Source organism: Myotis lucifugus, unplaced genomic scaffold (genome assembly GCF_000147115.1).
Source record: "Myotis lucifugus unplaced genomic scaffold, Myoluc2.0 scaffold_27, whole genome shotgun sequence".
Lineage (NCBI taxonomy): Eukaryota > Metazoa > Chordata > Mammalia > Chiroptera > Vespertilionidae > Myotis > Myotis lucifugus.
The window spans coordinates 7,398,749-7,412,064 of NW_005871075.1; positions in this window are offsets into that span (position 1 = coordinate 7,398,749).

Sequence of the window (13,316 nt, forward strand, 5' to 3'; positions counted from 1 at the left end):
AGAGGAAAGAGAACACGCTTGTAAATGGGGAACCAAAGAATCCCAAAGGAGGTCAAATTAATGCCATGCAAGAAGGACTTGTGTTACGAAGGACACGCACACACGCACACACACACACACACACACACACAAATACATATACAAACAAAAATATACAAACACACACACATACAAACACACACAAGTACATACACAACACACACAAATACATACACGCATTTGGACAATGTAAATCATATGAGACTAGACAGAGATGTTGAAATGTTTACATTAGTGTATGAGTGATATTAATTAGTTTTGTTCATCTATAGAAAAGATGTGTAAAGAGTAGTAGGAAAAAACTGAAATATGAGGTCTCACCTCAGCTAGGGGAATTAATTGTTTGCATTGTGCTGGAGGGGGCAAGAAGCCAAAGAAAATATTCGAAGAGGGGAGTTACGTCTCAGGAAGACTGATTTAGGAATGATTTGTCCCATAAAATAACTTTCTGAATTATAGTTAACCTATTATCTTCCCTGGAACCAGAGATAGTAGAAGTCAAGGAGAACACAGAATCCAAGGAGAAGAATTTCAAGAATAAGGAAATGAATTGCTGCCCTGAGTGCAATAGGGAGATAGGAGATAGTAAGAAGTGCTATCTATTTTCAATAAATAGATCAGAGGAATCTTCCAGCCAATTTCCTTTGATAAAGAACAAACATTCAGGTATTTGCACAAATTTCACCTCGTAGGTGAGACCCTTCCTAACCATCACCATCTAAAATACCCACAGCCCCTTATCCTCTATCTCCTTCCCCTGCTTTATTGTTCTTTATAACAATTATATCCCCTGGGCATTATACCCACTGGGCATGTTAGGGTGTGTGCATTGGCTTCTTTATTCCACCCCTCTCCCCACCACCACTTCACTGTAAGCTTTTGGTCAGCAGACACATGGTCTGATTTTTATCTTGAATAGTACTTAGCATGTAAAATGTACTTGATGAATATTTGTGAAATATACGAATGAATGGAAAGACACCAAGGATTAAGTAGGTAACCAGGGTCAGAAGTCAGTGAATATAGGTGGCACATTTATGAATCTGAGTGGCGAGGGGCTAAAAAGCAGATAAAATAGTGACTATTTCTTGTGCTGCTCTGGACTTGGGAGAAAGGTGAAAATACAAAAGAAAGGATGACGGACAGAACGAGGGCTCAATGAAGGTGGCCTCCCTGACTCGCTACACTGTTTGAACATAGAGGCCAGGTGATCCTTCTGAAATGTCCGATCATGGCACTTCTGACCTCACTGACCTCTTTGCAACACCGCCTTCTTCCCTAACTCTGTGGGCTCAGTGGCCATGCCCTGCAGGAGGGCTTTGTCCTCGCTTCTTCCTCTGTCTGGAAACTTCTTCCCAGGAGATCCACATGGTACGGATGCTCCTCAGCTTACCATCGGGTTATGGCTGATAAAGCCTCGTAAGTTGAAAATACCATTAAGTCGAAAGTGTGCTTGATGCATCTAACCTACTGAACATGAGCGTTTAGCTCGGCCTACCTGAAACGTGCTCAGAACACAATACCCGGGAAAGGCTTCTGGGACTCAGTCCACCATGGAGTGCTGGTTGTTGACCTTCCAACCCCGGGGCTGATGGGGAGGTGTGGCTTCCTGCCGCTGCTCAGCTTCACAAGAGAGGAATGCACCACATATCGCAGCCAGGGAGAGATCGACGTTTAAAATTCCAACGTTTAAAGTTTCCACCGAATGCGTGTTGCTTTGGCATCACCTGTGAAGTTGAAATATGTTAAGTTGATTCATGGAGATCGTATGAATGTGCAGAGGTATAGGCTCCCCATGGCTGTCTCCCTAAAACCCTTCACATCTTTGCTGAAATGTTCCCTTAGGCCTCGTCTGACCCTTTATGTGAAACAGTACCTCCCCTCCTCCCACCTTAAAGTTTCTCTGCAGCATTTACTACCCTCTGACATATTCCGTGTCTTTGTGATTGTTGATCTCCTCCCTCTGGAATGTTCCATGAGGCATGGATTTTTATCTGTTTTGTTCATTGCATGTCTCCCACATCTAGAAGAGGGAGTCAAAAAATATTGTGGGGGGAAAAAAGAGTGAGTATGAGCATAATTGCAATGAAATGTAGGAATGAGCAGCCATAGAGGAATTTAATGAGTTCATCAGACGGGTTTGGTTGTGACTGTTCACTCACGAAGGTCTCTATCAACGGTTCTCAATCAGGGGTCTGCTGCACCCCTGCCCCTCCAGGAGGGCATTTCACAAGGGGTGCTGCTTGCGTTGTCACCATCTGGTAGAACCTGGGCCAGGTCCACAGGCATTGTTTAGTGTTCTGAGGGGCCAGGGGTGATAAATACCTTTTAAGACATGAGACAGTCCCTCACAGTATTTTCCCACCCAAATGTCACATCATGCCTATTGAGAAACACTGCTCAAAAATTCTTCCTCTTTATTTGTTAAAGATAACATAGAAGGGTTGCCTATTCCTGTTATGCCTGTTTATTAATAAATAGGTGAATATTTCCCTAGCCAGTTTTGCTCAATAGTTAGAGGGTAAACTGCGGACTTAAGGATTGCAGGTTTGTCTGGTCAAGGGCATGTACCTTGGTTGCAGGCTTGATCCCCAGCTCTGGCTGGGGTGTGTTTGAGAGGCAACCAGTAGATGTGTCTCTCACATCAATGTTTCTCTCTGTGTGTCTCTGCTCCTCCCTTCCACTTTCTCTGAAAATCAATGGGGGAAAAAAGTATCCTCGGGTGAGGATTAACAAAAAATATATATAATAAGTAAACAAACAGATAGATAATAGAATATTAAAAATACGTGGGCATTGTGTTTTCCTTCAGGGATGATTTGTAATTTATCTGAAAACTTACTAATATAATCATAATTTCATATAGTTGTTATATAGCATGATTTATCATTTTATTTTCTATCTCCAAAAAGTTATTTTATGTTCTTAGCCTTCATTTTTTCTATATAAATGTGTTTCTCCTTCTCACTGGTTTAATAGCTTGAGTTCACAAATCTGGTAGAAACAGATTCTCACTTTCTCACTGTTCTGTGTACAGGAACTCTCTAAGTGAATGGGAGTCCCAGGTTTCAAACATGACCATGAATTCGGACATTTTCAGATTGCCTGTCTGATTTACATAAAACTACTGCACTAACACAGCCCGCAACGCAATTCTCTGTACTTTTTACCTCTTTTTCTGTAGCCTCCTCTAGTTCTTCAGTGCAAACAGTGCAGCAGAAGCTGCAGAAGTTGGTGCTGCTCTCTCAGCATTTCATTGTCCGCCTAATTCTTTTCCATATAAAGGTGAAATCAGGGCCGCCATAAAAATGTCTCTCTGGGCGAATGTGTCATCGGTTGACCATTCAAACTATATGGACCAGTTCCAAAAGGATATTAATTTAATTCTGATTTCAGCTGCAGATTTAAAGAAAGTATCAGATGAGGAATACTGGTATTCTGGAAAACAGGCTTGGTTAACTGCTTCTCTGGTAAATTAATTCTGTTCATTCTTTCTAAGGATAGAGATCCCATAGATTTCCAGTTACTTTCCAGAACATTATGAAAAAATAACAGTGGTGATAAAAATCACGATTTTTGTTCATTCCTTACCAGAAACTGTGTGTATGTAATGCTTTATGTGTGTTACCTCATTTATCTTTACAACTCCATTCATTCATCCTATATAATAAAAGGCTAATATGCAAATTGTCCCCTCGGGAGTTCCACTGATCAGGAGTTCGACCACTTGCTATGACATGCTCTGACCGCCAGGGGGTAGCGTGGAATGAAGGAAGGCCCGGATTGCCTGCCAGGCCTAGGGGGACCTCCTGTCTCTAGTTGGGAGACACCCAGGAGACCAGTAGGTGTAATGCACTTTACCACCACAGATCTCAGCTCAGTGATTACAGTGCTCACGCGCTAAGTGCAAGAGAAGGGAATGTGGAGGGGAAGAGTGTCAGTCACGTGACCTTCTGGGAGGTCAGTGTGAAGAAGCCCAAGGAGGGGGTGAATTGGGCAGAAAGAGAGGGAGAGAAGTAGAGAAGGATGCGGGAGGATGAGGTGGAAGCCAGCCCTGTAGAACTCTGTAAGCAGATAGAACACTGAGTCTGTCAAGGGCATTGGAATGTCACCGGAGGTTTCCCGCAGTGAAGTCACTGCACGTGCTTGACTTTCACAAAGACCAGGCCCCACGCGCATGCGCACGCGCCGTGAGGCGGGGACTGTCAGGGGGGGAGCCCAGCGGTGTGTTAGGAAGCTGCCAGTGTGCAGACCTGTCGCCTCCAGACATTTGGGTCGTGCGCCCTTATTTATAAACAGTTTTGTATCTTGCACCCCACTCTATAGAACATAAGTTTTACCAAGTGCTAATATATCTTAGACAGTATACCATGTGAAATAGAAATAACAAATAAAATATGCAGAAAAATTTTATAAAAACCTTCAAATGATTTCATCAATGTTGTAAAAACATTTGCATTCACCAAAACATTCTTTTGATATTCTATGATCACTTTTACAATAATTTCAAATTTTAGTAATGCTTAAATTTTTCATCAGAGCCATATAACAAAGTGTGCTTAATAATTTTGAGGAGTTTTATTTAGGGCATGTCTTAAAGCTACATTTTACATTTCTGTTGGTTTAAAAATGTTTGCTAATCATAACTGCTTAACTTGCACCAGCAAATATATCAAGGCAAATGCTCATTATTAATGCATAATAGAATATTTTCCACGTCAAATAGTCTTAAAAATTCTTAATTCTTTGACCAGTTGGTCAAACCTGATTAGATCATTATTGTTTTTACCTCATACCATGGTTGACAATAATGCTTGCTATCAGAAGCAAGGTAATGATCAACTGTTCAATTTCCTTTGTGTTAGCTTGTGCTTTCATTACTAAACCCTTTTAAATCTGGCTTCTGTGGGAATTTTGTAAGTATGTTTGTCAGTGTTGAATAGAGGCTGGGTTTCAAAATTAATTGATTCTCAGCCCCGAGTCTCTAAAACGCACTATGTGCAAAAGCCCTAAAAGCTAACAGCCACGTGAGGCCCCCCCGGAGGGACACCCCACTGCCCACAGGAGACACGTAACCCTGACATGCATAGACCTAGGGAGGGCAGTCATGTCAGCCCATTAGCCTGTGGGAAATCTTAATAATGTCTTTCTGATTTCCTCGATAAAATTAAACATAAGTAAACTCTCGGGGTTTTTTAAGCACTTCTCTCAATGGTTCATCTTCTGTGCTTTCCGGAAGGACAAACTCCTCTTTGGATACCATTAATCTATGTGAGAAACGATGGTGGCTTGGGGTAGGATGATTGCAGCCTGCGGGGTGCCAACGGTACTCTCAGAGGTGACAGCAGCCTGGGGAATAAATGCGCTTGTCACTACTAGGATGCCGTCGCACCGAGGGCTTTTCACCGTTCAAAGCTAATGAATATTAATTTTCCAAAAGAATATATATTGAGTTCATAATGACATCTAAATGTTAATATTTAATGATTCATCGTTACTTAACTTTTAAAAAAATTGTACCTCTTTTTGCTTACATTGAAAATGTTGGTCTAAACCAGTGATGGCGAACCTATGACACGAACTCATTTTTTTGGTTGATTTTTCTTTGTTAAGTGGTATTTAAATATATAAAATAAATATCAAAAATATAAATCTTTGTTTTACTATCGTTGCAAATATCAAAAAATTTCTATATGTGACATAGCACCAGAGTTAAGTTAGGGTTTTTCAAAATGCTGACACGCCGAGCTCAAAAGGTTCGCCATCACTGGTCTAAACAAATAGCCTCATTTCCTCTTTGCATTACTCCACTCCTCCTCCCCTCACTAATAATGCTAATGGCAGACTGCTGAAGAGAAATGTTTTTTGCAACTCTGCCTTTACAAGATATTCCATTAAGGCTGTGCACTCAAAATACTGTTTCTAAGTCATTGGAAATATTTCTGTCCCCTCCATCCTGTTTCCTTCTTACTCCTAGAAATAATCATTTTTAATCCTTTTTAAGTTTATGATTCCACTTTTCTTTTGGCAAATAAAAGCAGGTATGTATTACAAATGCATGTGTGCATCTATATGCATTATTCCCCCTAAGCATTCTCACAGGAGTAGCATTCTAGTTACACTCCTCTGTACCATGCTTCCTCACTTGGTATCATCCTGGGAGACCTCTCTCTACCAGTTTGTAGAGATTTCTCTTCTTCCATATTTCAGTTGCATAGAATCACCTTATGTGGACCTATCATTCAGGCCACGCCCTCTTGGTGGACGTCTGGTTGTTTCTGGCCCTTTTCCAGTACAAATGACGTTATAATGATTAATGTATGCATGCCATTTTATGAATTGCCAGTGTGCTTCTGGAATGCATTTGTGGAACAGGAATTGCTAAGTCAAAGGGTAATGAAATGTAAAATCTCAGTGTGACAGAGTAAGGCCACATGCCAGGTCCTTGCTTCTCGTTCATCAACAGTGAGAATTGGGCCCGAGAGATTCAACTCAGGTTGGTGACGGGTCTCCGGTTGGCTAGGACAGGACCAGTGTTGGCTCAACAGTGTAAGCAGGACTGGGGAAGGAGTCAGTGCCCCTGGCACTACAATGCCCAGGTGACTGTCTCAGAAGGAACTGGGTCAGAGTCACCCGCAGTGGAATAGGCTTTGCTCCAAGAGCTTAGTCCATTGTTTCTGGGAAAATCCATTGTTTCTGGGAGAGCCCTTGTCAGGGTGTACTTGCTTCTCATGTGCTTGTCTCCCATAGCTGTCACTGAGGGGAAGAAGGAATGAAGGCATGAGACCAGGTACCCACTATACCCCCCGCGTGTGCATCGTCAGAGGTGTGCAAGTCTAGGAGGTTAAGACTTTTTTGCATCCATCTGCTGGAATCTGCTAAACACACACACACACACACACACACACACACACACACACACACACACAATGAATGGAGTCCTGTATTCATTCATTGTGGAGATAGATGAAACTTTCTAAACATGTGGGGTGGGTACCTGGAGACTTGAGAGGAGAAAGTGAAATGAGCCCTAGCCGATTTGGCTCAGTGGATAGAGCGTCAGCCTGCAGACTGAAGGGTCCCAGGTTTCATTCCTGTCAAAGGGCAATGCCCAGGTTACGGGCTTGATCCCCAGTAGGGATCATGCAGGAGGCAGCCAATCAATGATTCTCTCTCATCATTGATGTTTCTATACCTCTCTCCCCCTACCTTCCTCTCTGAAATCAATAAAATTATATTTAAAAAATGAAAGTGAAGTGAGAAGGGAGGACTAGCAAGAGGAAGAGAAGCTGAGTGATTGCCTCAGGCCTCCCGGGGATGGTCCTCTGAAAAGTCCTGTGTTGGTGAGGCTTTCTCACCGGGTGTGGAATATGGGAAGGAGGAATGTACAGGTCTAGATTCGGTCTGTCTCAAGGAACTGGGTGGGACCCACCATCGCATCAGAAAGGAGTGACCCTTCTGCAAGGCAGAGCCACCCTGGGAATCACAGCCTTGGGCCAACTGGTGCTTCTCCCCCGGGGACCACAATGGTTTCTCCCGAGGCCGTCGGTGTGGGAAGCATGAAAATATCTATGTTCAACTCATGCAATTTCCTCGGCCAGAACTTCTTGATAGTTATTTTAGGTGTAAGTAGAAAAAGAAAGGAAGAAGGAAAGAAGAATGAAGGGATGGGAAGAAAGAAAAGGGGAAAAAAGAAAAAAGATGTGTATTTTAGTACTGTGTTAAAAAAAATAATCGTTGTTTTAGAAAAATAGATCATCGCTTATCAAAATTAACATGCCCTCTAGTTCTGAATCTACTTTAAAACTCGATTGAAAACAAAAAAAATTAAAAAAGAAAACAATTAATTATAATCTTTTATTGAAAGAAAAAACAATATAGCTGAGTTCCAAAAGCTATCCATGATAAGCTTTATAAGGACAGAGGTTTACACAGCTTCTATGTATGTACACATTCATGACATTATATCACATCATTGCAGGCACCAAGCATGGCCACAGTGTTAGGTAATGAATAAAACTCATCCAAATTAACCTTTTTAATAAAAATATCTAAAATGATACAATATATGGTAGGTTTATGTACATATTCGAAACATTTAGATACCTTAAAAACACATTATTTTCATATATGCACCACAATTATCTCTAATTCTTAAAATATTATGGCACCAACATTCTGTTTGTCAAGTAACACAAGATGATGTAATCTATAGCAAGCACCAGTTAAAGTCAGCCTTTAATTCTCCAAATAAGAGGCTTTCTAACACTGCAAAGTGATGTGGGTATTTAAAAGAACCATTGAAATTATTCAGAGCCTCAAACTTTGTTTCTTTCATTCGTTGATTATTTTAGAGACAATGGGCTGGGGTACTGGATCATTTAGATCAATTTTTTCTGTTTGATGGAATCCTGGGGCTCTCAGAAGAAACTTCCAGGTTACTGGGGAAGGTGTGGAGGATAAGCAGATCCATTTTTTGTGTATTGAATGTCAGAGCTTTGTTGTCATTGAGATAATGAAAGGGTTCTGTTGCTTTAAAATAAGTTTGAAAATACTAATTTGGAAAACAGCCTCAAAGCATATTTCATTAGGTTATGTTAACATGGTTTAAGAAACATCTCTTTCCAAACAGATGATCGCATCAGTCGATTACATACCTCACCTGAGAGTTTACCTAAGAATACGGCCCATTTAGTTACAGGGGATGTGATTCTAAACATTTGTTAGGCTAAAAGGAGTTTGAATGGAATATTAAAATTGTATTATTAGCTCAATAGTGTGATCAAAGAACATTATCACATTATAGACCAACAAGTCCAGGTGAGGAGATAATCCTTTCCTATGTGGAATTAATTTTTTTAACCTATCTCCTTTTTATCTTATGCATTCTGCAAAGTAAAAATAAATTACTGCTTCTGAAAGTGGAGCACACTTATGATCTTGTTTGACAATTTTAAATCTAATTGTATTTAAAATGTAAACCAAATAAAAAATGATTTAGTAACTAGTTAAAAAGCAAAAAAAACCCCAACAACATTGTAATAAGCACCTCAGAACTGGAAAATCATGAAAAACATTATTTAGCAAAGTCGATACCAAGATATAGTATCACTCTTATTCTCTTAAAAAGTATGTCAAAAGAGTCAAGCATTTTCAAATACTGTCAGATTTAGAGAGTATTTGAGAATTCTAAAATTATGCAGCTTAAACTTTTATTGGACAGAAGAAAGGGCTTTTGTTTCAGGCCAAGTAGCCATCAAGAATTTGTTTTTACAACCGCCAGAGGGCGCCAGTGTCTGCAGTATGGTTGGTGTAGGTGTTTAACCTTTAGACAATATTTGAATTTGGACATTGCCAAGCTAAGAAATGCCTTAAAAGAAAATTAGTAACTTCAAAAAAATTTACATTCTGTAACACTAAAATAATTTTGGGCTTTTAGATTAAAAATACAGTTCACTGGCCTGTTTCTGGTTAAGATTAATTTAACAGGATTTTATTATTATTTCTGAATCGAAATTGAATGGATAACACTTTCAATAATGACTAAAAAGAGCCTTACAAAAGCTATTAACACTAACAATTCATTTAGCACCATATATTTAGCACCAAAATAAATGATAGTTCACACTTAATAAAAACTTTAATTGCAAAGAAACCTCAAAATTGTAACAATTTTGGTGGTTGTAATGCATTTTCAGCACCATTAGCCAGTTATTGTTAAACTTCCTAAGTTTTTGATTGGCCTCTCATAAGTCAAAGTTACACCATGACATAATTTTAGAAAATCATTTTGCATGTGTTTAAACATGTCTTTCCCCATACATATCATGGCAATATTAAAAAATCATACATAAGCAATGAAAGTGTCAGACGGGTAGGACTCTAACTCTACTTTCCTTAAACGCTTCAGTAGATAAAGGCTTCCATCCATGTCAAGATTTTCATCCTCTGAGACTGCGGGACCCGGGGAATGCTGTCACACAAGGCGGAGAACATAGACCTCAGGCTGAGCGTCACTTCTCCTCTATGGACACATTCAAATGACCTGTTCAGCTTATCATTCATATAACAAGCAGGGGATGAACACAAAACAGTAAACTGGCCTAACTGTGTACGAGACTTGCTTATGTAGATGTTACAAGTTGATTTAACAGAAGCATGTATTAATGAGTATGTGTGTGTGTGTGTGTGTGTGTGTGTGTGTGTGTGTGTATGTATATGGTTTTTATTCAGATGTTCAGAGTAAATTGTACTAGTGTTTGGTCAACTCTGTGCCAAAGCTGCCTGGAGCCTTTAAATGGCTGTTTGCATGGTTTCCAGTGAGTTGACCTCACTGCCAAATGAAGTTGGTAGGGACACTCTGATGGCTCACAGAAGTGAGGGTACTTTGATTGCTGGATAGAAGCAAAAGGGATAGTAAGTGCTGGTTCTGCCACATTGTAAAAGCAAGTTGATCTATCATAACCAGGAACATTAAGACTGTTGCCTACGCAACCCAAATACAATTCTATATAGAATCCATCAGTTTAACAGCAAAATTTATCATTTTTCCAGACTTTTGATGACATGAAAGCCAAAAAAATATATAATGTGACAGATTTTGTTTTTTACTTTTTTACTAAAAAAAAGGTGGAAATGAAAAAACTATGCCATAGAGAGGATCCATGCTGTAGAATACGTATGCCAATTACTGTATCTTTTGAATGAAACCTTTTGAAATGAAAACTTCAATACTGACTGTTTAAAGCTGTTCTTATGAAATAGCTTATCCCCAGACCCTTTCTGCCTCTGGGCATTACAGTGAGAAATTGTTATCCTAGCACCTTCGTTGCATGCTGTAAAAATATGACAGGCTACTAGCAAACTGTCATTTGCTTTAGCCTGGGAAAATAAAACATTTTACTTGGCCACATTATATTACTAACTTTAAAAAGTATAGATAGACGAACAAATATACCCGTTACGTTTTCAGCTGAGTTGTTAAATTATAAATAAACTTAGTTCTAGCCATGATTTGGAACAGACTGCTGAATAAGTTATAAGTGTGTAGACCTTAGTCTTCATCTGATATGTCTGATGATTCATCTGGATTTTTGATGCATTCAAAGTTTTGTACTGAAGACATTTTTGTCTTAATAAAACATGGAAAGTTGGGATTAAATTGTTGCAGTTCTAGAGTTTTTAGTTAATACTGAAAATCCATTCATAGAAACATTTATTACATTACAGCCAACATATAAGAAGCTGAGATAAATGCAAAGAATTAGAGTTTCTGCCAAGGAAAAGCTCACAAAAAACTTACTTTTAATGAAAAGTGTCACATTAATGATAATTTAATCTTATTAATAAATTCATAGTAATAAATCCTATTACTATGATAATTTTATCTTCCTAAGAACCTCTGTGAAATGTGAAGCAAATATCATTGTTCATTTTTAAAACTAAGAAACCAAGCTACACGAGTAAACCAGTAACAGAATTGGAACTAAGCATGGTCATCATCGGTTGAATAGTACTTTCCTACTTCTGTGCAGCAAAATCAGGGATGGAAAACACTTTCTACAGAAATCAAGCCAAAATCCTACCAATGAGATTTCTCTCCAACTGCCTATTGCATGTTAGATAAAATTTGAATTGGGGCCTGAACCATATAATCATGTCTATCCTTCATTTAAGTCTCCAAAATACGTATTTTTGATAAAGTCTATATAGGTGCCCACAGAAGCAGAGTAATAGGATGTCAAAACATTTGGTCACCATATCCAGTTTGGAAAAGGAATCAGGCCAATTATTTGTCATCGTGTCCATCAAATCTCCAGATGGGCATTTCTCCCGCATTGAATGGATTTAATTAACTATCTATCCTCGCATCCACCTAAGAAACTGCAAGTGTGCAGGGAATTTTAAACAAGTAGCTTCCTCCTGTTATTTGCATTCTGGAACTAACCATGTTTTCTTAGTCAGAAATTCTATGGAAGTATTGTACAACCTAAGCATATCTCTCTCTCTCTCTCTCTCTCTCTCTCTCTCTCTCTCTCACACACACACACACACACACACACACACACACACACACACACACACACACACATGGTATATAGCATTAAGTGTCTTGGCCCAGATAATTGAGTTTTCTCTGAAAGCAATTTCCTGAATGAGGAAATGTTGCCTTTCCAAAATCACACGAGTGAAGTTTTCATGGTAATTTTGAGCTCCACCATCAAACCTAATTAAGAACTCAACCGATAAGTATTCGTCTACATAGACATAAAATTTGGTGACTCGTCCTCAGAAAGTCGTTCTGAAGGGGGCTGTTTAACACATCACTGCTGTCTGTGGTGGGCACCCAGGGTCGTTCATATGAGCCCCAAAGTCCCACGATCACAGTGAAGTAGTGGAGGTGTCCTTGGGACCGAGGTGTTTCTTTCTGGTCCTTTCCCTCCTGCTGACAGACCTCACGATACACCAGGCCCTCAGGATAGGCCCTCCCGCAGCTCGGCACCTGGAGTTTTTGTGACTTTCATACCTGTCTCCTCAATCTTACTTCTCTTGGGCCTCTTCAATGTTCTTAGGGTCTAGCTTTCTGCCTTTCTTCCAAAGGCACAACTGTCTACTCCAATCCAGTACCTTCTGGGCAGTTGTTAACTCCTTCCTGCCTCTTCTGGTTCCAAGCACTGCAGCTAAAATTCCACACTAATCAGGAGCCTTACCGACTGCACAGTGTGGCTGATCCCCTGTTCCACCTACAGGTGGACATCGTTATTGTGTTCACTTCCTCACAGCTACATGAACATCCATTCGTTAAAAAATAATAATTGTACAGCCAAATCATTGGGCTGTATTATTTCCTGAATATTTTTGTGAGCTTCTGAAGGCAGGAACCGAATCTCATTATCTTTGCATTAGGAGAACATAACCAGAAGAGATTAAGTAAAAGGTAGGATTTGAAGCTTATATAGTTGGAGCATAACCTTTCGTAAACCCAAATAAGAAAAAATGTCTCCAGGATGAAATCTGGGATTACTTAATTAATTTATTATATCCAGATATCACTGAGGGTTATTTTGTAAACTATTATTTTGTGGGTGTTACAGAGGTGGGTGCAGGACATGTCCCACCACCTCACATATACTTTGAATAGAATATTTTAAGTTTCCCTTCAGTTTACTACTGAATCATATTATTATCAATGTGTTACATCATCTATTATGTGTGTGTGTGTAAATATGGACATATAAATGCATATACATGTGTATGTCTATATATGCACACACATA